The sequence below is a fragment of the Thalassophryne amazonica genome, chromosome 5 (genome assembly GCF_902500255.1).
Source record: "Thalassophryne amazonica chromosome 5, fThaAma1.1, whole genome shotgun sequence".
NCBI classification, from domain to species: Eukaryota; Metazoa; Chordata; class Actinopteri; order Batrachoidiformes; family Batrachoididae; genus Thalassophryne; species Thalassophryne amazonica.
The window spans coordinates 84,890,501-84,913,964 of NC_047107.1; the positions used below are offsets into that span (position 1 = coordinate 84,890,501).

A 23,464-nucleotide genomic window follows, 5' to 3' on the forward strand; every position below is an offset into this window, starting at 1 on the left:
AGCGTACAACCCAGCCCACGCAAAAGTCATCTTAGCCACAGCATTGACAGTGCCATACTACAACTGTTAAGACTGAAAGTGGTCCCATGTGGTGCATCTTTTTCAATTCATTATCTTAGACTGAATAATGACCAACAAAGGTTAAACTGAAGTGAGTCATTTCAAAATTAAAGGTCACTGAAGACCGAACATATTGCATCTCTGGCATCCATTTCTGTTGAAAATAGATAAAACTTTCCCAGTAGTTCTACATTTGTAAAACTTTTGTATGCAGTGAGGTCTTCTTTCAGGGCTGCTGGGAGAGACATCATTAGTCATTTTGAGGTTTGTCAATGGATAAGTTACAATGGATGAAAAACTCCACGGAAAAGAACCCCCAAAGATTCCCAGCGTTTGATCCTCTGAGCCAACGAAGGAACCCGACAGTCAAATCACACGCTGAATAGGCTTTTCGGAAGTCTTGTTCTGAGTAGTGGCAGCCGGTTGTCCGACCCTACTTGACCATTAGACAAAAGGAGGGCACTGACCACAACTGGGTTGGGGGAGATTTTTTTCTCCACCAATGCAAAGTCCGGCACTGAATAGGGTCTGGGTGGCTCAACTGCGTTCCCTGCCAATTTTAGAAGTGAGGACCTGCTGGGGTCAGGGTTCAGCAGCATTTGACGGTGGCTGTGGGAAAAGGCAAACATGGTGCCCGCACAACCTGGTGCCCCTTAACCTCCCAACGGGACAGACCACCGGCCCAGAAGTGACAGGATGAGAAAGAATGTCTGGGTGGTAGAACAGGAAAGAAAGCAGAGATGAAGGTGGTTGAGAGGGTTGCACAAGCAGGACAAAGATGCAAGAGAGACAAACCAAAGAAACAAAAAAATTTTAAGTAGCTTCACATACTGTGCTTCAAAGGTCTAACACATACTCTCAAGAGGGTAATCAATATGTGCTGTCTGACTACTTTTCCAACCCCTGTTTCCCAAGGTGAGGTAAATGAAGCACTGGGAGAATGCATGTAAAACATCTCATGGTACTTAAGGTTTGAAGTCCCTTTTTGTAATCCCCACTCACACACAACAGATATTATTAGGCACTGGAGAGCATTAGGCAGTATGGAATTCAATGAGACTACAGTATTTTTACTAAAAAATCTGGACTCAGAATAACATCCTTAGGAGTGCAATTTGTTACAAGTTCACCCAGCAGCTTTGCATGGAAGTATAATTTCTGAATGTCTCAGTTAAAGATGTTTACATTCTTTATTTTCCTACGTGATAAGCAAGGACATCTGACAACCCTTTCTGGACACCCAAGACACACTTACTTCCTGAATGTCCTAAGAGGGACTAATAATTACAAGAGTACGATACCTGGTTCTATATACAAAATGCAAAGGTGTTTATCACTCTCTGGCCACTTAAACAACTTTTTTTGGGGGTTGTTCTTATCAGGAAGGTGCCTTGATATTGTAGAGCAGCAGTACAAATGTTATTAAAGAAGCATTTTTACATTTTCCAACATGGGGGTCATGAAATGGATTAAGAACTTGTCAGAAAATGACTGTTATCCTGCTACTGCAACTGTTGCTTTCTTTTAAAAAATATTGTAAATTTTTGAATGAATGAATGAATGAATTGTACATATACATACATACATACAGTGACATTTGTCCTCTCGCAATGAACCCGTCCTAGTTACAGTTAGATGCAATTCAACCACTAAGAGCAGTGGGCAGCCACATTGCGGCGCCCAGGGACCAACTCCAGATGTAGAGACTCTGCCTTGGTCAGGGGCATAGGAAGGAACAGACCTGAAAAAAAGCACGTTTACTTCTTTAGGCATCTAAAAATGATCACCTTCTTGGCATCATCAAAAAATTCTATGGAATCACATTTATGCAAGGCTGAAACAAATGTGTGAACACTGAAATGAGACTGAACAAGCAACCCTCAGTCGACTAAAGTACAGTGCATCCAGAAAGTATTAACAGCACTTCACTTTCCACATTTTATGATACAGCTTTATTCCAAAATGGAATAAATTCACTTTTTCCCCTCTACTCACAACACCCCATAATGACAACATGAAAAGTTTAAAAAAATTATTATTATTATTATTATTATTGCTAATGTATATATAAAAAAACCCTAAGAAATCACATTAGATAAGTATTCACACCCTTTACTCAGTTACTTTGTTGATGGCACCTTTGGTAGCCATTACAGCCTCAAGTCTTCTTGAATATGATGTCCTTCTCCCGGGTCGCTCAGTTTAGATGCACTGTAGCTTCTACCTTGCATACTCTGTACGCACATGTATTTGGTTTACATTATTTAATATTAACACAATGAAGAGTTAATGACAAGGTGAAATGTAACAAGATTTAAAGGCATTTGGAGATGGCAAAACTGTAGCAGTGTTCTCTTGAAACCAGCCTGTCAACACTATGCTACCAGGAAGGATAGAGTCATCTAACAGCACATGGTGGGCCCACGGAATGGCTGTAGAGACCGCTTAAAAAAAAAGAAAAAAGAAAAAGCAAAACACGATCACGTGTAGCTTTACTTGGAATCTCACACTTCAGGGTGTCATACATGCACCTCATCAACTGACAGGAAGGAATAGGAAACAGTCACCATTTGACATATATCTTTAAACTATTCTCAGTACATATTTACATTAACCCGTTTGAGAAATGCTTTTTATCCAAAGCAACTTGACAATTTCTACTACCTGTATACATTGTTTTATGGTATGCATTATAATGACATTTTTCTTCATTAAATTAATCCAATGTTGTTGACTGTGTACATTCTATTTACATTTTATGTGTTTAAGGACTGCAACAAACAAGTGCAGTATTTTACAAACCAAACGGTAGGCTGTACATGATTTCAAAAAAACATCCTGAAGACTGCCAAATTGATTATGGATTACAGACACCTTCAGATATTTTCTTTTTTTATGTAATTACATAAAATGCAATTTAAAAGCTTCAGGCAGAAAACTGTATATACAGTACATCCGGAAATATTCACGCTTCACTTTTTCCACATTTTGGTATGTTACAGCCTTAAATTGTAAGGCTACTGTGAGTAAATTGTTTTTTTTTTCCCCCTCAAAATTCGACTGAAGTCTTCTTGAATATGATGCCACAAGCTTGATGCACCTATCTTTGGGCAGTTTTGGCCATTCCTCTTTGCAGAACCTCTCAAGCTCCATCAGGTTGGATGGCGAGCATCAGTGCACAGCCATTTTCAGATCTCTCCAGAGATGTTCAGTCAGATTCTGGTCTGGGCTCTGGCTGGGCCACTCAAGGACATTCACAGAGTTGTCCTGAGGCCACTCCATTGATATGCTGCTGCTGCTTTGGACTTGAATTAACAGTCTTTTTCAAGACTTTTTTACTTTTTTACCTTTTTACTTTTTTTTTTTTTTACTTTTTTACTGTGCTCCAACGCCTAAGGAAGACCTCTAACGGTCGAAACATCGCGACGGAGCACTTTTATCAGCTAACTTTCATCAGCGTTGGCAAGCTAACTAGCTTGCTAACGCTTTCGTTTTTATTTTTTTTATTTTTCTCTTTAGCACTGTTGTCGTGCGTTGCCTGTGCTGCTTCATGGCCTGTTTGGTGCCTGATTGGGGCACTCCTTCTGCTGAATCACCTTTAAATTATTTACACATTATTCACTTTGTGTGTTTTTAGGAATCCGCTAGGTTGCGTAGCTACTAGCTCTTAGCCGATTTAGCATGGCAGCTTCTCCTGTCTCTCCCGCACTTTTCTGCTCTGGGTGTGAAATGTTTAGTTATTCCTCGGCCTCCTTTAGCAGTAACGGTACTTGTAATAAGTGCAGCTTATCGTAGCTTTGGAGGCCAGGCTGGGCGAAGTGGAGGCTCGGCTCCGCACCGTGGAAAAATTCTACAGCTAGCCAGGCCCCTGTAGTCGGTGCGGACCAAAGGTAGCTTAGCCGCCGCTAGTTCCCCCCTGGCAGATCCCGGGCAGTCGGGGAAAGCAGGCTGACTGGGTGACTGTGAGGAGGAAGCGTAGCCCTAAACAGAAGCCCCCGTGTACACCGTCAACCCGTTCACATCTCTAACCGTTTTCCCCACTCGACGATACACTCGCCGAGGATCAAACTCTGGTTATTGGCGACTCTGTTTTGAAAATGTGAAGTTAGCGACACCAGCAACCATTGTCAATTGTCTTCCGGGGGCCAGAGCAGGCGACATCGAAGGACATTTGAAATTGCTGGCTAAGGCTAAGCGTAAATTTGGTAAAGACTGTAATTCATGTCGGCAGTAATGACACTCGGTTACGCAATCGGAGGTCACTAAAAATTAACATTAAATCGGTGTGTAACTTTGCAAAAACAATGTCGGACTCTGTTGTTTTCTCTGGGCCCCTCCCCAATCAGACCGGGAGTGACATGTTTAGCCGCATGTTCTCCTTGAATTGCTGGCTGTCTGAGTGGTGTCCAAAAAATGAGGTGGGCTTCATTGATAATTGGCAAAGCTTCTGGGGAAAACCTGGTCTTGTTAGGAGAGACGGCATCCATCCCACTTTAAATGGAGCAGTTCTCATTTCTAGAAATCTGGCCAATTTTCTTGGATCCTCCAAACTGTGACTGTCCAGCGTTGGGACCAGGAGGCACAGCTGTGGTCTTATACACCTCTCTGCAGCTTCTCTCCCCCTGCCATCCCCTCATTACCCCATCCCCGTAGAGACGGTGCCTGCTCCCAGACCACCAATAACCAGCAAAAATCTATTTAAGCATAAAAATTCAAAAAAGAAAAAATAATATAGCACTTCAATTGCACCACAGACTAAACAGTTAAATGTGGGTCTATTAAACATTAGGTCTCTCTCTTCTAAGTCCCTGTTGGTAAATGATATAATAATTGATCAACGTATTGATTTATTCTGCCTAACAGAAACCTGGTTACAGCGGATGAATATGTTAGTTTAAATGAGTCAACACCCCCGGAGTCACACTAACTGTCAGAATGCTCGTAGCACGGTGCCGTGCGGAGGATTAGCAGCAATCTTCCATTCCAGCTTATTAATTAATCAAAAACCTAGACAGAGCTTTAATTCATTTGAAAGCTTGTCTCTTAGTCTTGTCCATCCAAATTGGAAGTCCCAAAAACCAGTTTTATTTGTTATTATCTATCGTCCACCTGGTCGTTACTGTGAGTTTCCTCTGTGAATTTTCAGACCTTTTGTCTGACTTAGTGCTTAGCTCAGATAAGATAATTATAGTGGGCGATTTTAATATCCACACAGATGCTGAGAATGACAGCCTCAACACTGCATTAATCTATTATTAGACTCTATCGGCTTTGCTCAAAAAGTAAATGAGTCCACCCACCACTTTAATCATATCTTAGATCTTGTTCTGACTTATGGTATGGAAATAGAAGATTTAACAGTATTCCCTGAAAACTCCCTTCTGTCTGATCATTTTTTAATACACATTTACATTTACCCTGATGGACTACCCTGCAGTGGGGAATAAGTTTTATTACACTAGAAGTCTTTCAGAAAGCGCTGTAACTAGGTTTAAGGATATGAGTCCTTCGTTATGTTCTCTAATGTCATATACCAACACAGAGCAGAGTAGCTACCTAAACTCTGTAAGGGAGTTAGAGTATCTCGTCAATAGTTTACATCCTCTTTGAAGACAACTTGGATGCTGTAGCTCCTCTGAAAAACAGAGCTTTAAATCAGAAGTGTCTGACTCCGTGGTATAAACTCACAAACTCGTAGCTTAAAGCAGATAACCCGTAAGTTGGAGAGGAAATGGCGTCTCACTAACTTAGAAGATCTTCACTTAGCCTGGAAAAAAGAGTTTGTTGCTCTATAAAAAAGCCTCCGTAAAGCTAGGACATCTTTCTACTCATCACTAATTGAAGAAAATAAAATAACCTCAGGTTTCTTTTCAGCACTGTAGCTAGGCTGACAAAGAGTCCAGAGCTCTATTGAGCTGAGTATTCCATTAACTTTAACTAGGTAATGACTTCATGACTTTCTTTGCTAACAAAATTTTGACTATTAGAGAAAAAATTACTCATAACCATCCCAAAGATGTATCGTTATCTTTGGCTGCTTTCAGTGATGCAGGTATTGGTTAGACTCTTTCTCTCCGGTTGTTCTTGTCTGAGTTATTTCATTAATTGCTTCGTCCAAACCATCGGCATGTTTATTGGACCCCATTCCTGCCAGGCTGCTCAAGGAAGTCCTACCATTATTTAATGCTTCAATCTTAAATATGATCAATCTATCTTTGTTAGTTGGTTATGTACCACAGGCCTTTAAGGTGGCAGTAATTAAACCATTACTTAAAAAGCCATCACTTGACCCAGCTACTTAGCTAATTATAGGCCAATCTCCAACCTTCCTTTTCTCTCAAAGATTCTTGAGAAGGTAGTTGTAAAACAGTTAACTGATCACCTGCAGAGGAATGGTCTAGTTGAAGAGTGTCAGTCAGGTTTTAGAATTCATCATAGTACAGAAACAGCATTAGTGAAGGTTACAAATGATCTTTCTTATGGCTTCGGACAGTGGACTTATCTCTGTGCTGTTTTCTGTTGGACCTCAGTGCTCGCTTTTGATACTGTTGACCATAAAATTTTATTACAGAGATTAGAGCATGTGCATAGGTATTAAAGGCACTGCGCTGCGGTGGTTTGAATCATATTTGTCTAATAGATTACAGTTTGTTCATGTAATGGGGATCTTCTTCACAGACTAAAGTTAATTATGGAGGGTTCCACAAGGTTCTGTGCTAGGACCAATTTTATTCACTTTATACATGCTTCCCTTAGGCAGTATTATTAGACGGTATTGCTTAAATTTTCATTGTTACGCAGATGATACCCAGCTTTATCTATCCATGAAGCCAGAGGATACACACCAATTAGCTAAACTGCAGGATTGTCTTACAGACATAAAGACATGGATGACCTCTAATTTCCTGCTTTTAAACTCAGATAAAACTGAAGTTATTGTACTTGGCCCCACAAATCTTAGAAGCATGGTGTCTAACCAGATCGTTACTCTGGATGGCATTTCCCTGATCTCTAGTAATACTGTGAGAAATCTTGGAGTCATTTTTGATCAGGATATGTCATTCAAAGCGCATATTAAACAAATATGTAGGACTGCCTTTTTGCATTTACGCAATATCTCTAAAATCAGAAAGGTCTTGTCTCAGAGTGATGCTGAAAAACTAATTCATGCATTTATTTCCTCTAGGCTGGACTATTGTAATTCATTATTATCAGGTTGTCCTAAAAGTTCCCTAAAAAGCCTTCAGTTGGTTCAGAATGCTGCAGCTAGAGTACTGACGGGGACTAGCAGGAGAGAGCATATCTCACCCGTGTTGGCCTCTCTTCATTGGCTTCCTGTTAATTCTAGAATAGAATTTAAAATTCTTCTTCTTACTTATAAGGTTTTGAATAATCAGGTCCCATCTTATCTTAGGGACCTCGTAGTACCATATTACCCCATTAGAGCGCTTCGCTCTCAGACTGCGGGCTTACTTGTAGTTCCTAGGGTTTGTAAGAGTAGAATGGGAGGCAGAGCCTTCAGCTTTCAGGCTCCTCTCCTGTGGAACCAGCTCCCAATTCAGATCAGGGAGACAGATACCCTCTCTACTTTTAAGATTAGGCTTAAAACTTTCCTTTTCGCTAAGGCTTATAGTTAGGGCTGGATCGGGTGACCCTGGACCATCCCTTGGTTATGCTGCTTTAGACGTAGATTGTGGGGGGGTTCCTATGATGCACTGTTTCTTTCTCTTTTTGCTCCGTATGCATCACTCTGCATTTAATCATTAGTGATCGATCTCTGCCCCCCTTCACGGCATGTCTTTTTCCTGGTTTTTTCCCTCAGCCCCAACCAGTCTCAGCAGAAGACTGCCCCTCCCTGAGCCTGGTTCTGCTGGAGGTTTCTTCCTGTTAAAAGGGAGTTTTTCCTTCCCACTGTTGCCAAGTGCTTGCTCATAGGGGGTCGTTTTGACCGTTGGGGTTTTTCATAATTATTGTATGGCCTTGCCTTACAATATGGAGCGCCTTGGGGCAACTGTTTGTTGTGATTTGGCGCTATATAAGAAAAAAGTTGATTGATTGATTGATATCTTGGATGTGTGCTTAGGGTCATTGTCCTGCTGAAAGATGAACCATCACCCCAGTCTGAGGACAAGAGCGCTCTGGAGCAGGTTTTTTTTTTTTATCCAGGATGTCTCTGTACACTGCTGCATTCATCGTTCCCTCAATCCTCTTGACTAGTCTCCCAGTTCCTGCCACTGAAAATCATCCCCACAGCATGATGCTGCCATCACCATGCTTCACTGTAGCAATGGTGCCTGGTTTCCTCCAAACATGACATCTGGCATTCACACCAAATACTTCAATCTTTGTCTCACAGGCTTATGTGACTGTGATTGGAGAAATTGTGCACAGTGCAAATTTCACATTTGGTATTACCAGTTATACAGCTTCAGGATGAAGTGGTATAGAGGAGGAATTTCTTTAAAAGAAGACCTGAAAGTTTAGCTACAAACTGACAGAAGGTATATTTGAGACGTAAGCCTGGATTTGATCTGTTTTGGTGAAAGAAATCCTTCCCTGCTCTACTCCACTATGAAGCTGAGAGTGGTGATGCAAAATGCTAAATTTGCACTGTGCACAATTTCTCCAATCACAGCCGCATAAGATAAGTTCTTCTGGGTTGTCTAGGTGTGTTGGTGGCTTTCCTCACTCTTCTTCTTGCACAGTCACTCAGTTTTGAGAACTGTCTACTCCATGCAGATTTACCATAGTGCCATACTGTTTGTATTTCTTAGTAATTGAGAGGCAGCTTTACCATCAGAGAGCCTCATCCACAAATACCACAAAAGACTCCATGCGGTCACTGATGTTAAAGGGGGCAACACACGGTATTAAGAACAGGGGGTATGTAAATGTTTGAGCAGGGTCATTTGGATAGTTTCTGTAGTCATTATGATTTAAAAAGAGTAAACACAGTTGTTTGACAATAAATGGCTTAACCCAACCACCAACCATGAGTGGAAAAAAAGTTTTTGTGTCATGATTCACTCGTGCAGTGCCCGTAGGAAGTGTGTATTTATATAGAAAATTGACAGCTATTTTTCATGGACGGTAGTATGAGGCTGTGTTTGAAGGTGGGATGTACAAGAGGTGTACTTACTCTTACATAGTTTTAACTTGACAAAGTGTACATTAGTTAAGACAAGCTGACATTGAGATACAAAGAGATGCACAAATACAGTTATTTTAAGAAAAAGATTGACATTCATTCAACATGGTCAGACATATATACACATATAGAGATATAGGAAGGAATAAACAGTTAGTGTAAATGCAACACAAACACATGGATGTGAATACAGTAGTTATTGATAATGTTGAGTCTGGGATATTTAGGTTTGTTGTGAAATGTGTGCATTGATTGATAACAATTGTGTTTTCATATATTTTGGCTTTTTGCAAGGACACTGTAGGTAGTTGAACCCTATTCCACTGATGTGAAAGTACTACTATCGGTGGCTTTTTTGAGGTGAAGTAAAGGGTATGTATGGTGGAATATTGTAATAAGTATGAATTTGTTTAGGTGATCTGCAGACAGTTTGTCATAAAGTCAAGTGGGAGGGGGAAGTTTTGGCTTTTTAAATACTTGAAAGACACTGGACTCATCAAGAGGATTTAGTACTGCTATAACGGACTGATGCAGAAGGTGGCAGCAATGCAACAATAATGATACTGGCTGTCATTATCCACCATAGAAGAAGAGAGGTGAGATAATTTGTTCACATGGTTACGACAGAGCACATTTCGGCATTTCCAAAATGCTACAATAATTAAAATTAAAGTACTTAATTTACTCATATTTGCAGTCAGTCTGGGTAAATCTCGGTACCCACTGATTGATCAGCTAAGGCTAAACGTTAGCCGATTCAACTGGTGCACTAAACACCATGGAAGAGAGGGCGCGCTTGATTTTATTCACTGGCATGTTTTGAGAAGCAATGCCTTTTCCAAGCGGGCCAATCCTGTAATGAAATGAAGGTTTCAAAATAAAGGTTTTGAAAATTATTCCCCAAAATTTTCAGAATACAGGATGCACATCATCGTGCCATGTGCAAGCCATATCCGAAAGCTGAGGCAGAGAGATATGCGAGCCACATACCCACACACAGACTTTATGGACAGATATTCTCTGAAAAATGGCCAAAAAAAAAAACCAAACAAAAAAAACAAACTGAAATTCTGCTAGGGTATGTAAATAATATATATAGAAGGTGAAGAAAGTGAACAGGTCTGGCTACGAGCTGTCAGCAGCTTTCATATTCGAGCGATACTGTAAGTTTGTGTGTTTTATATATATTTATAGTAGCTACATTATAAACTAATTATTAACCTTGCTTGCTCAGTTAATAATCCTTTATTCTTAAAAAGTATGTAATTCTTAATTTTTTTTGTAAGTAACGGGCCTGCATAGGGATGGGTATCGATAAGATTTTATTGATATCTATACCATTATCGATTCCGCTTATTGATCCGATTCCTTATCGATACCTCTTGTGAATTTTTTGTGTACTAAAAGTAGGCTTTGCAGGTTTTCTATGTCAGCAGGTCAAAGAGCTTTTTCTTATCATGCACCCGCTCTGTGGAACACTCTTCCTGCAACCATGAGGCAGTCGGAGTCCGTGGACATTTTTAAGTCAAGTCTTAAAGCCTATTTTTATTCTCTTTCTTATGAATAGTTTTTATTTTTTTATCGGTTTTATTCTTTTACTTCTGTTTTTAATTATGTATTTGAATTTTTTGAATTTTTATTTATTTAGTTTAATTTTTTTATGTTGAACTGTTCTATGTGAGGCGCCTTGAGATGGTTTTTGTTGTGATTTGGCGCTTTATAAGATGATTAAATTGAAACTGAATTGAAATTGAACAACATTTTATTGAGTCTTAAAGTAAATAAATATGAAATTGGTCACTGGATCCTTAAACTATGGACATAAGTAAACTCTACATGGTGGATTCTTGATCTCTGTACATAAATAGAAATAAACAAAATCTGTAGTTATTGTTGAAAGCATTTCCTTTCAGACATTATTGACATGAATGTCTTTCCATACATCTGAGCTGAGCTCTTGCAGCTGGCTGCACTGCACGTCAGGGTGTAATTTATGAAGAATGCAGGACGTCTCATTTTGGGAGAAAAAAAAACGTTTTAGTCAGTTGTAGTTTCTTGTCTGTATTACAACGTTGTAAGAGGTGTCATTTTATTTAAAGCGGCAATTCATTTTGAAGTTATTAATTCCGACCGGACTCTGTCTCGGCAGAGAGTCGTGCAGCGTTTGGAGCTGTGCCAACGGAACGGAGGATGATTCTCGTTTTTTGACTGCAACAAGACAGTGACTTTAATACACACAAAAGTGACTCACGATATTTTAATGGTTTTGAGAGGTGTTAAGAAGCGGACTTGCCGTTTCTGAAGAGCAGCGAATCAAAGAACCAACGAGCTAGTGGATTGAAGCATTGCTTCATTGGTTCACGCTTCAAAGTGGTGTCGCGCTGCAGAAACTGTTGATTACAGAGATGCTGCAGGGTCTGTAATCAACGTAGAGGAATGATCATTTTCCCGACAAACACCCTCAAAAACAACGGCTGCTCTGAAAGACCGATAAGGGAATCGTTAAGCAAAAAGGCTATTGATGTTGGTGGATCAAATAATTTCTTAAACGATACCCAAAAAGAACCGGTTCTTGATACCCAACCGTACTCTAGTGCCCGATTCTCGTGCTTCTATGTCTGCTCCCCTGCATTCATTTCCAATGTTTGATCTGCAGTTGCCGACCCATGCTGACTCCTTGTGTTCTTCATGTTTAGCCTGCCACTTACTGGGTCTAATTTCTTAACGATACTCTAAAAGAACCGGTTCTCAATACCCAACCCTAGTCCTGCACATCAACAGATTTGATAGCACATACTGCAGTCACAGAACAGCTCATCAACTCATGAATGAGATCTCATTATGTTCACAGAGTACCCCACCCTCTCCCTCTCTCTCATCATACTGTATGTTTGGCCATCAGTTGCCATGCTGCATATTATGCTTATGTAATGTAGAGCTGCTTTGCACTTGGCTGAAAATAAGGGACAAAACATTGCAAGGTCACCAGCTCCTCTTCTGTTTTTCCGCTGTAGCCAGCAACTCACAATTCAGGGGGTTGGGGGTGGGGAGGGTTGTTGCTGTCCGGCTTCAGTCTAGACGGCTCAATATGCAGTTGACTTTTTAAACCCGCTTGTCTGGAAACAGAGCAGACGTGAGGTAAGTGGGGGGTGAGCTACAGCAGAGAGATGGTGATGGGTTTTTGGCTGTGACAGGCAGCAGGGTAGACTTGCTACAAGCATGCAAAGAGAGAAAGGAAAAGCAAAAAATAAAGAATGAGAGAATGTGAAAGAGACGGAGAGGGTGAGACACTATCAGTGGGCTATCAGAATTGCTGGCTGTGGCTCCACTGTCAAGGTCAGTGAGCCGTGGAGTAAAAAGTCACGCCACCTGACCCCCTCCCACTCTGCCTGTCTGCTTTACTGCTATTCATCCTGTCCTCCCCCTCGGTATCTCCATCAGTCTCATCTGCTCATTCAGCATACAGACACAGAATTTGAGCTCACAGGCTACATAAAATATGAAGCTTTTATGTGATCATACGTATGTATTGTACAAGGTCTGTCTGTAAACATTAAGCTGCCCCCCCCCACCATCACACACACACTTTTGTTTGCAATGAGCTGCAGATGATGTTCAACATCTAATTTCTTTTCTCTGACACAAGTATTAATGTACAGTAATACAGAAGTTAGTGTGTTCCTTTCTTGTGCATAAACACGGCATCAGAACCATTTTTTGCAGCAGTTGAATTTGAAGTTTAGACACATTCATCTTCAGTTGGCATCGCAAAGATTTAGTGTGTGTTTGAAATTAGCAGAATTAACAGAAAATGTCTGCTTAAAATGCTGACTGCACTCTGCAGTTTTCATTAGTCCTAAATCTCTGGCAGACTACAAGATAAAAATTATTTGACACTATACAGTGATCTCATCTTCAAGACTGGACATGAGCCCATTTGGAATTCCTTATAATTGCTAATCTGCAGAAAGAGAAAAATGAAATTGTTTCACTTCTACTTTTGCAACATTGCTTAACTGTCTTACAGCAAAATTATTTGACTGACATCTGCTGAATCATTTGTCTGGGCTGCAGTATTATAGCACTGATTGTCAAGTGGTACTGGACACTCAAATCACAATGAAAAGACACTGTGCCTTAAAGACCAGTGCATACACAGGTGCTGGTCATATGATTAGAATATCATGAAAAAGTGATTTATTTCAGTAATTCCATTCAAAAAGTGAAAACTTGTATAATGTAATATTCATTCACACAGACTGATATATTTCAAGTGTTTATTCTTTTAATTTTGATGAATATAACTGACAACTAATGAAATCCCCAAATTCAGTATCTCAGAAATTAGAATTGTGAAAAGGTTGAATATGAAGACACTGGTGTCACACTCTAATCAGCTAATTAACTGAAAACACCTGCAAAGGCCTTTAACTGGTCTCTCAGTCTAGTTCTGTAGGCTACACAATCATAGGGAAGACTGCTGACGTGACATCTTGCCTGGGCTAAAAGACAAAAAGGACTGGACTGCTGCTGAGTGGTCCAAAGTTCTCTGATGAAAGTAAATTTTGTATTTCCTTTGGAAATCAATGTCCCAGAGTCTGGAGGAAGAGAGAAGACACACAGAATCTATGTTGCTTGAGGTCCAGTGTAAAGTTTCCACAGTCAGTGTGGTTTGGGGGTGCCATGTCATCTGCTGGTGTTGGTCCACTGTGTTTTCTGAGGTCCAAGGTCAACGTAGCCGTCTACCAGGATGTTGTAGAGCACTTCATGCTTCCTGCTGCTGACCAGCTTTATGGAGATGCAGATTTCATTTTCCAACAGGACTTGGCCCTGCACACAGTGACAAAGCTACCAGTACCTGGTTTAAGGACCATGGTATCCCTGTCTTAATTGGCCAGCAAACTCGCCTGACCTTAACCCCATAGAAAATCTATAGGATATTGTGAAGAGGAAGATGCGACATGCCAGATCCAACAATGCAAAAGAGCTGAAGGCCACTATCAGAGCAACCTGGGCTCTCATACCACCTGAGCAGTGCCACAGTCTGATCGGCTTTCAGGCAAAAGGAGCCCCGACTACATATTGAGTGCTGTACACGCTCATACTTTTCAGTTGGCCAACACTTTTAAAAACCTTTTTTTTTTGTATTGGTCTTAATATTGTAATTTTCTGAGATACTGAATGTGATTTTCATTAGTTGTTAGTTATAATCATCAAAATTAAAAGAAACAAACATTTGAAATAATCAGTCTGTGTGTAATGAATTAATATAATATACAAGTTTCACATTTTGAATGGAATTACTGAAATAAATCAACTTTTTCATGATATTCTAATTATATGACCAGCACTTGTACGCTAAATAAATGAGTAAAATATTGAAAAGCAAAGAGCAGTTCTCACACCTAACTGAGTTCAGTGCAGATGTTTCCAGAGCAGTGCCTTGCCACAGCTTGTGCGTCCTGAAAGATCGCTGGCATGCTGTTCGGCATAGATCAGCACAAGATGGAAAAGGCCATGAACTTGACTGGACTCCTGGCCATGTTGGCATATTGCATTCAGTTCCAGACAACCAGGATCAGTCAGTGCAGGCTCAGTGCAACTCAGCATCCAATTTTCACACAGGATATCGAAACAATTATCAAGAGTTGAGGATGGAGTCTTCACTAAGTGTACCCAAACTTACGAGTTGCACTGGGTCATCTTGTGCCAAGCTCGGGTGGGGCAGAGGTGGCTTGGCATCCACTAGGCATTGAGAACCCCCCCCCCCGGACTTTTGCTATACCTGCATGGGAGGACTACATTCTGAACACGGTCAGGTGAGACCTGCTTGGGGAAATCAGCAAAGATAACTCTGCCTATAATGGTGCAAAACGGAGCAAAATTCAGTGAAAAGTGGGAGCTGCTTTGGGTAAAGCCACACTATGAGGGATTGAGTAAACTGATTAGTAACATATTGAAATAATTTTTCCAGTGGCAAATATTGCTTAACCAGATGGTCTTCGATGGATTTTGGACTCTGATGGACGATAACATTACGTTTCCACTGGCAGCATCAAGAGCCGCACTCAGCAGAAAGATTTTCCCAGTTTTAAGACATATATGCACGCGGTGGAAAACTGGATTTGCTGGATTTGATTGGGACTCACTGAGGTCTTAACGCAAATGTGGCTAGAATCAGGCAAGCTTGGGGATCATGATGCCATACTTCCTCACTACGTTCATGCACTGACGCCATCTTCTCCACTGTACTGCCATTCAGTGTGGCTACAATGGCGAGGATAGTAAACAAACTTCTTCATCTGTGGTGCCTTCTTACCAAGAGAATCCCCCAAGTGCACTTTGATGTCCAAGTAAAAACACGCACAGCTACACTATCTTTTTCTTCAATGACCTTGGCTAAATAAAAAGCCACACTGCATGTTGCTGCATCAGGAACTGTCCTCTCTCCCTCATGCTGAATTCACACCTTGCGCCGGAGCGTTGGTCAATCAGAAGCCCAGTCTGAAGCATTGGACAACCACAGGATATAAAGGCATGAGTGTCGTAGAAATAACAAACAAGTACAGGACAAAACTGTAAACAAACAAGCAACCACTGGCAAAGTGCTCAATCTGATGTCTGCTGAAAGTTTTGAGCATGCGCAAAACTTTCCGACTGACTCGCTGTCCATCAGCTGACAGGGGACACATTTAACAAATGAGAAAAGGACTTGTACAGAACAAAAATGGACACAAACAGCTATCAAACGTTTGTATATGTTACTCATATGTTTCCTCACTCCGTCATATTGTGACAGACAATTTACGTCAATGCAAAGCTGACATCCTGTGTAAAGTGAAATCTGGTGCGAGCTCTCTCATGAGCACAAGTATTTATGAAGAAACCAATTTTTTTCACCACGTGAGCAGCAACAGCTATATTATGACAATAGCAAGTAGATAAGTTAAACATATACCATTCAGTAAGTAACAATTACCCCCCCCCCCCCACCTCCTCCACACACAACCTTTCAAAAAGTAAATATCACCCATTTTTATGTGACTGATGAACTCTCATCCTGTTGACTATGAATGAGCGGCAATAATTAGCATTTCCACTCAGTAATGAGCACATGCAAGGTATTGGAAGGGTGAGCTTAACAGTATAGAGCCATTTGGTAATGGAGTGCTCACACAGTGTTGTCTGTCTCAAGGTCAGTGATTGGTCTTACCTGTGCCTCATAGTCTACAAACCAATCAGCAGCCACTGAGGAATTTCGAGACACCAGCGTCACTGGCCACATGACCACACGCACACACCATGTGCCAGACGTTTGACGAAAGTTTCAGACACTGGGCGCCACATGAGTCATCCACCCAATGTGTGCCAAGACCTGCAAGTTCACCATGTGCAAAATGTGAGACAGGACAGAGTTGACTAGCAACTTCGTCTTGGACCAATTTTCAATAGTTTGTGCAAAGTATGATTTCACTTTCTGCAATGTTAACTGAATACATGCGCACAACTGAAAATACGTTCCATCTACATGAGGACTAATACATGGGTTTTGTTAAAGCTTGAGGAATTTAAAAAACCCAAACTGCCCAGTACAATAATAATTTGTGCAATATTCTTCAAAGATGATGGCGTTCATATCTTACAAAAAAAAAAATGTGCCTCTTTTGAAATTTTTAACAAACAATTTTGCTCAAAATTATGTCTCTGGGATCAGTTTACAACAATTCATTTAACTATATTAAGAAAATGCCCAAAATGCAAGAACTTACATCAATCACACACCTAGAAGCTTTAAAGAGATACTGTACCAATTAAACCATTTAAAAACTTACTGATATGACAAAAGCAACATGTTTAGAGTAACATCTTATGACTTCAATGCAATCTAATATACAGTTCTAACTATATTCATGAGTTCGGGATACTGCAAGATTTATGGATGCAGCCATGTCTGCATTTTTGCTGTAATCACATGGCTGAAATTGATAGGGTGACATCATGTGTGTTAAGCCCTGGTCCTCACCAAATAATGGACGATGATATATGAGCCACAACATAGCATGTGTTTTGGTACGAGTCCAGTTATTCAACAAACGTGGGAGAACAGAGGCTCTTAGAGGCAGAATATTCAGCTAACGAGGCTCATCTCTGAGCATGGCGCTATTTCAAGAAGTTCAAAATTTAGCAAACGCGTGGGGCAGTTTGTGTATGAGGTACTAGGAGGACAAACGAGAATGTAAGAGGCATGTTTGTGGTGAGGATGAGGCTGTTAAAAGCCCATTATCCGGGTACCTGGCGGCTACGAGTACAGGACAGGCTATTTGGCTCCGCCTCTCGCGCACTTCGTCGTGACAATCCCCCTGCTTTGCGCGCTGGGCAGTATTAAAATAATTATTTGTAGCGGATTAATCATTTTCTGTCCGAGTTTGGATGTTTAGAACACCTGTAATTGCTCAGGATCACAGAGGACCGTTTCAACTGCTGTTTGTCTCTTTTTCCTGCGATGCATGAGGTGGAGAAGTAGAACGTACTTGAACAGCTTAAAGGTAATCATGTGTAATGTTTATATTGTAAAGCTTGGTACAACAGTTGCATGTTCAGTCCTCCTGATGACTAGCTTTAAAAGTATGTTTATGATAGATTTAACATCTCGTTTATAATTGATTGGATGAGCTGCTCTGTGATCAGTGATGCAATCACTCACATTGTTTTTTAATTGTTTGGACAATATTCATATAGGTGACTCATTATTCAATAATCACTGAAATTTCTGACAAATCCCATACGTGGCTCATTATTCATCGCTTCATTATTCGGTGGGACCAAAGCTTAAGAAGGAATGCACCAATGATCATTTATTGAAAAGGCAGTAATTTGCAGTGAATACTGCAGTGAATTATCACTGAATACTGTCACATATGGACAAAAACAATCTGGAACATGCATGTGTATAAACTACAGATGATGTCTGTCGTCTGTGCAATCGTACTGCGTCAGTCGCAATCTCGTACTTATCTCATTCTTGCATTAAAGTCCGTTCTTGAATAACAGATCCCCTATATGGGTTGCTCTCACTCAATTTCCCTGTGGAACATTTTTATGCTGTCTTGGCTCGAATTGATATAGTTGTACCCCTCCAAATTATTGGGAAAAATCAAGAAGAATACCAGCTCATTGTAAACACATATGTTATCACTGTCTGCAGGGTATTCACAGCACTCTTTACATTACTGTATAAACAGTGACCATATGAAAAGCCAAATGACAGGGTCCATTGAAGTGAATCAATGTGTCATTTAAACAATTAAAAAATAATTAATTGAAGAAACATGACCATTTGATGGTGATGGTAGACTGGGGGCAGGGCTGATACACGGACACTGATCTTACTTACGCAGGCAATCAATGAAGTATCCTTTAAGGAACATCCTGGTTTGTGGCATTTTAAACAAACAGGTAAGCTTAGGTGAAATACATTAATTCTTGACATTCCAGAGAAACCAAAGTATGGTCTGCATATGTCTCCATGAGAATCGCACTGACATCCTTAACATTAACAAATTACCTTTTCATGAAGACTATCAGATCTGATGCCAACAACCTTCAGCACCATAATCACATTTGAATCATAAAGTTTTCGTATAAGCGTGACATTTGGAAAACAAACATAGCATGTGATAGTGTCCTAAGTTGTATAGGGGCACATGTGCATTAATACATTATTTGCTTGGCAGAATAAATGCCTACCACACTGCCTTTTTGGAAGAATGTTTTATAAACAGTGGGGCAATAAAAATTCACTTAAAAACTAAAATTCAAGGGTAAATATCCGCAACTTGATGGACCCAAAACATTAAATATGAAGCAAGTTTGCTTACCACAAATCATTCAGAACAAAAATACAACTAAGTAAAGAGAAGTTGATCCCTTACATCTCTACACATGTAGAGAATGTATGAAATAATGAATTGCTAGAGCAAGTGGTCTAATAGATGTAGCATTCAACTAGCCATCTGGATGTCAACCACCACCAATGGTGACTAGAACGTTATGTGGATAGGAAGGAGATGCGTCATATTTCAAACAAAACTCAGCGCTAACTTTATACTAAATCATCTGTCACTATAACAGCTGAGGAACAATTGGGATTAGTCAGCCTATCAACTGGGTATCTTTCTGTCATTTATGAATAATGCATTTATTATCGATGTCCATATATCTGTCTGACTAAATTAGCAGTCCTGACCTTCAATTATGTTTAAAATGAGGAAACACTGATTTGATGCAGAGGCACATTTAAAAGAAATCAGTGGATCAAGAACCCTGAGTTGCATTCATAGCATGTTCAACTGCACAGATTTGATGTCAACCTGTGCAGAGGATTGAATAAGTGGAGGATCTGGCTGCACCAGAACTGGTGCAGACGAGAAGCGCCGTTTCAACTCCTGAACGCGGCCTCGCACCGGTCCGACCAGGTGAAGGGAACTTTGGGAGAGGTCAGGGCTGTCAGGGGGCTAACTACCTGACTGTAGCCCTTAATGAACCTCCTATAGAAATTAGCAAACCGAGGAACTGTTGCAGCTTCCTACGGCTTGTTGGTTGGGGCCAATCTCACCGCGCAACCTTGGCCGGTCCGGGGCGACGGAGTTGGAGGAGATGATAAACCCCAGGAAGGACAAAGAAGTGCGGTGGAATCACACTTCTCGCCCTTCACAAACAGACGGTTCTCCAACAAAACCGCTGCAGAACCTGACGGACATGCGGACATGAGTCTCAGGATCCGGGGAAAAGATGAGTATACGTCTAGATATACGAAGACGAACCGGTGCAGGAAGTCCCGCAAGACATCGTTTACCAACGCTTGAAAAGTCGCGGGAGCATTAGTGAGACCGAACGGCATGACCAGGTACTCAAAATGACCTAAGGGGTGTTAAATGCCGTCTTCCATTCGTCTCCCTTCCGAATCCGAACCAAATGATAGCATCTAAGATCCAGCTTGGTGAGATTTTGGCTCCATGCAAGGGAGTGAACACTGAATCCAACAAGGGCAACGGGTATCGGTTGCGAACCGTGATCTCGTTCAACCCCCTGTAATCAATGCATGGACGAAGCCCGCCATCTTTTTACCACAAAAAAGAAACCTGCGCCCATCGGTGAGGTGGAATTCCGGATCAATCCGGCAGCAATGAGTCCGGATGTAGGTTCCATGATTCGCGTTCCGGCCGTGAGAGGTTGTACAGCCTACTGGCGGGAACTCACTGCCTGGAACCAAATCAATGGCACAATCATACGGCGGTGGGGAGGAAGCGTGAGAGCCAGATCCTTGCGAACACGTCAGCGGGTCATGGTACTCCGCCGGCACGCTTCAGATTGGGCGGACTCGGACCCCTCCTTAGCTTGGGAGCCGGGAGGAACCGAGGAACCTAAACACCCGATGGCAGGTTTCGCTCCACGGAACCACCCCGGACGGCCAATCGATCCGGGGATTGTGCTTTAGCATCCAGGAAAACCCAAACCACGGGAGGTGGCCTGAGTCACAAAGAACCGATCACCTCCGGTGGTACCTGACACCACCAGAGTATGGGTGTGTCTTATGCGTGATTGGTGGGGAGTAGGGAGCATCTAGCGCCCGAACCTGCACAGGCGAGGTAAGAGCCACCAGAGGGACCCTATCTCCCTGGCCCATCTACTGTCAAGCAGATTCCCCTCAGAGCCCGTGTCCACCAGTGTGGGGCCTTCAGGGGTCGAATCCTAAACAGGATCGTGACTGGGAGTCGTGTAGCAATGTGGGTGTGTCCCAGTGAATGTTTTGACCACCCCTGGCCCAGTCTCTAGGGGCGGCGTTTGGGTTGACCGCTCGGGGCAGTCTTCACATGGTGCTCTATTGAACCACAAACAAGACACGCTCCGTGGGTCCATCTCCTCTGCGCTGGTGCCCTAATGTGCCCTACTCGTGTCCCTAGCTTCGTCAGTAGGGGGAGCTGTGACCCCACGGAGCGCAGGAACAGAGGAGCGTGGGGAGGGCGGAGCTCGATCGGACCCGGAAGGGAGAGGGACGACGCGTGCCTGCCACGCCCTTCGCCTCGTTCCGGCGGCGTTCTTCTAAAGGTTGTCGAGTCGTATGACTAGATCGATGAGCCCATCTAAATCCCGCGGTTCGTCCTTAGCCACAAGGTGCTCTTTTAGGACCAGTGACAGTCCGTTTACAAAGGAGCGCGGGAGGGCAGTGCTATTCCAGCCGGATCTCGCCGCCGCGATGCGGAAGGCGACTGCATAGGCAGCTGCGCTCCGACGCCCCTGTCTTATTGACAGTAGTGCGGTTGAAGCGGACTCTCCTCTGTTGGGATGGTCAAACACTGTTCTGAGCTCCCGTACAAACCCATCGTAGTATGAAGGAGCCGCGAGTGCTGCTCCCAGAGCGCTGTAGCCCAAGCGCGTGCCTCCCCGCGAAGCAGATTTATTACATAAGCTACTTTGCTAGCATCAAGTCTCGTACAATAACGGGACGCTGTGCGAAGACGAGCGAACACTGCATAAGAAAGTCCGCGCACGTCTCCACACAGCCTCCGTACGGCTCTGGAGGGCTTATGTATGCTTCTGGGGACGGAGGAAGGGACCGTTGAACGACCCAGTGGAAACGTCACTTTCGCGCGCAGGGTCCTCGGGAGGGAGAGCCGCAGCGGCGCCGAAGGGCGCGCCTCCACTTGTGCGGCGAGAGCCTCCACCCTGCGGTTTAGGAGAACGTACTGCTCGGTCATTAAATCGATCCGAGAGGTGAAGGCGGTGAGGATCCGCGGCAACTCACCGATTACCCCTCCCGAAGCCTCCGCCGCGCCTTGGTCTTCCATTGGCCGTCCAACAGCCGGTTGACGCCCCTCGGGATCCATGACGCTGGCCGAGATATCCTGTTGTGAAAGTGTTGGAACACGGACCCACAACAGGGGGCGCAATGAACGGACAATGGAGAAGGTAAGAACAAGATTTACTTCTGTGAAACAGGCACAATTAATATAACAAACACAATTTGGGGTCGAATCCGCTGGTGTCGTGTGGGCAGGCTCGAAGGTAGGAGACGTCCGTCTCAGTCGAACCGGAACCACCCAGATCTCCTCTGCCACCGAACCCTGGAAATACTGGAAACCGCCAACTCCCGAATTCCCAGGTGGCCACCTGCCTCCGCTCGTCGGATCCGGTACTGCTGGCAGGAGAGAGCGACAACACACAGGCGTGGATGACCGCACCCAGTAACGGAGAGGGGAGAAGCCGCCTCCACCTCTTGTCAAAGAACAGCAGGAAGGTGAGTACTTATCCAAACAGTGAAGCTATCTGTAGTCACCAGTCCTGAAAAGGTTTAATAGGTTTAGCTGGTTAATATATATAAATGCAGAGAATACTACCTTAGTCTTAGGCGATATCTCGGCACTGAGGTGGAGACGCCGTCCTCCTGATATACCTCGGTGCTGAGTAGAAAACAGCTGGGTTTGGTGATGGGTGACAGCTGTCACCCAGATTACTCCCATGATGCGGTAGCGCCCGCTGGTGCCTGGAGCCCGCACTCCAGGCAGGGCGCCCTCTGGTGGGGGTGGGCCAGCAGTACCTCCTCTTCAGCGGCCCACACAACAGATGAATCTCGAATCTGCATTGGGCAAGATGATGATGCTGGAACTTTTGTTTCGTGCCGTTCCAATGAGATTTATAAAGATGACTGCCTGAAGAGAACATGTAAATTTCCACAGTCATTGATGATATGGGGCTGCATGTCAGGTAAAGGCACTGGGGAGATGGCTGTCATTACATCAATAAATGCACAAGTTTACGTTCATATTTTGGACACTTTTCTTATCCCATCAATTGAAAGATGTTTGGGGATGATGAAATCATTTCTCAAGATGATAATGCATCTTGCCATAGAGCAAAACTGTGAAAACATTCCTTGCAAAAAGACACATAGGGTCAATGTCATGGCCTGCAAAGAGTCCGGATCTTAATCCAATTGAAAATCTTTGGTGGAAGTTGAAGAAAATGGTCCATGACAAGGCTCCAACCTGTAAGCTGATCTGGCAACAGCAATCAGAGAAAGTTGGAGCCAGATTGATGAAGAGTACTGTTTGTCACTCATTAAGTCCATGCCTCAGAGACTGCAAGCTGTTATAAAAGCCAGAGGTGGTGCAACAAAATACTAGTGATGTGTTGGAGCGTTCTTTTGTTCTCATGATTCCATAATTTTTTCCTCAGAATTGAGTGAGTCCATATTTT

General features: G+C 42.6%; 1 protein-coding gene and 1 long non-coding RNA gene across 4 annotated transcripts in view; both read right to left on the reverse strand.

Annotated features, from left to right (window-relative positions):
• Positions 1-23,464, reverse strand: part of arl15a (ADP-ribosylation factor-like 15a) — a 432,264-nt gene that overhangs the window by 45,663 nt on the left and 363,137 nt on the right. The gene's annotated exons all lie outside the window — the stretch shown is intronic.
• LOC117510869 lies at positions 760-17,517 on the reverse strand. Its single transcript, XR_004560831.1, has 3 exons — positions 17,399-17,517; positions 5,290-5,299; positions 760-770 (listed from the first exon to the last, which is right to left on the reverse strand). It is a non-coding gene; the product is annotated as an uncharacterized LOC117510869 (long non-coding RNA).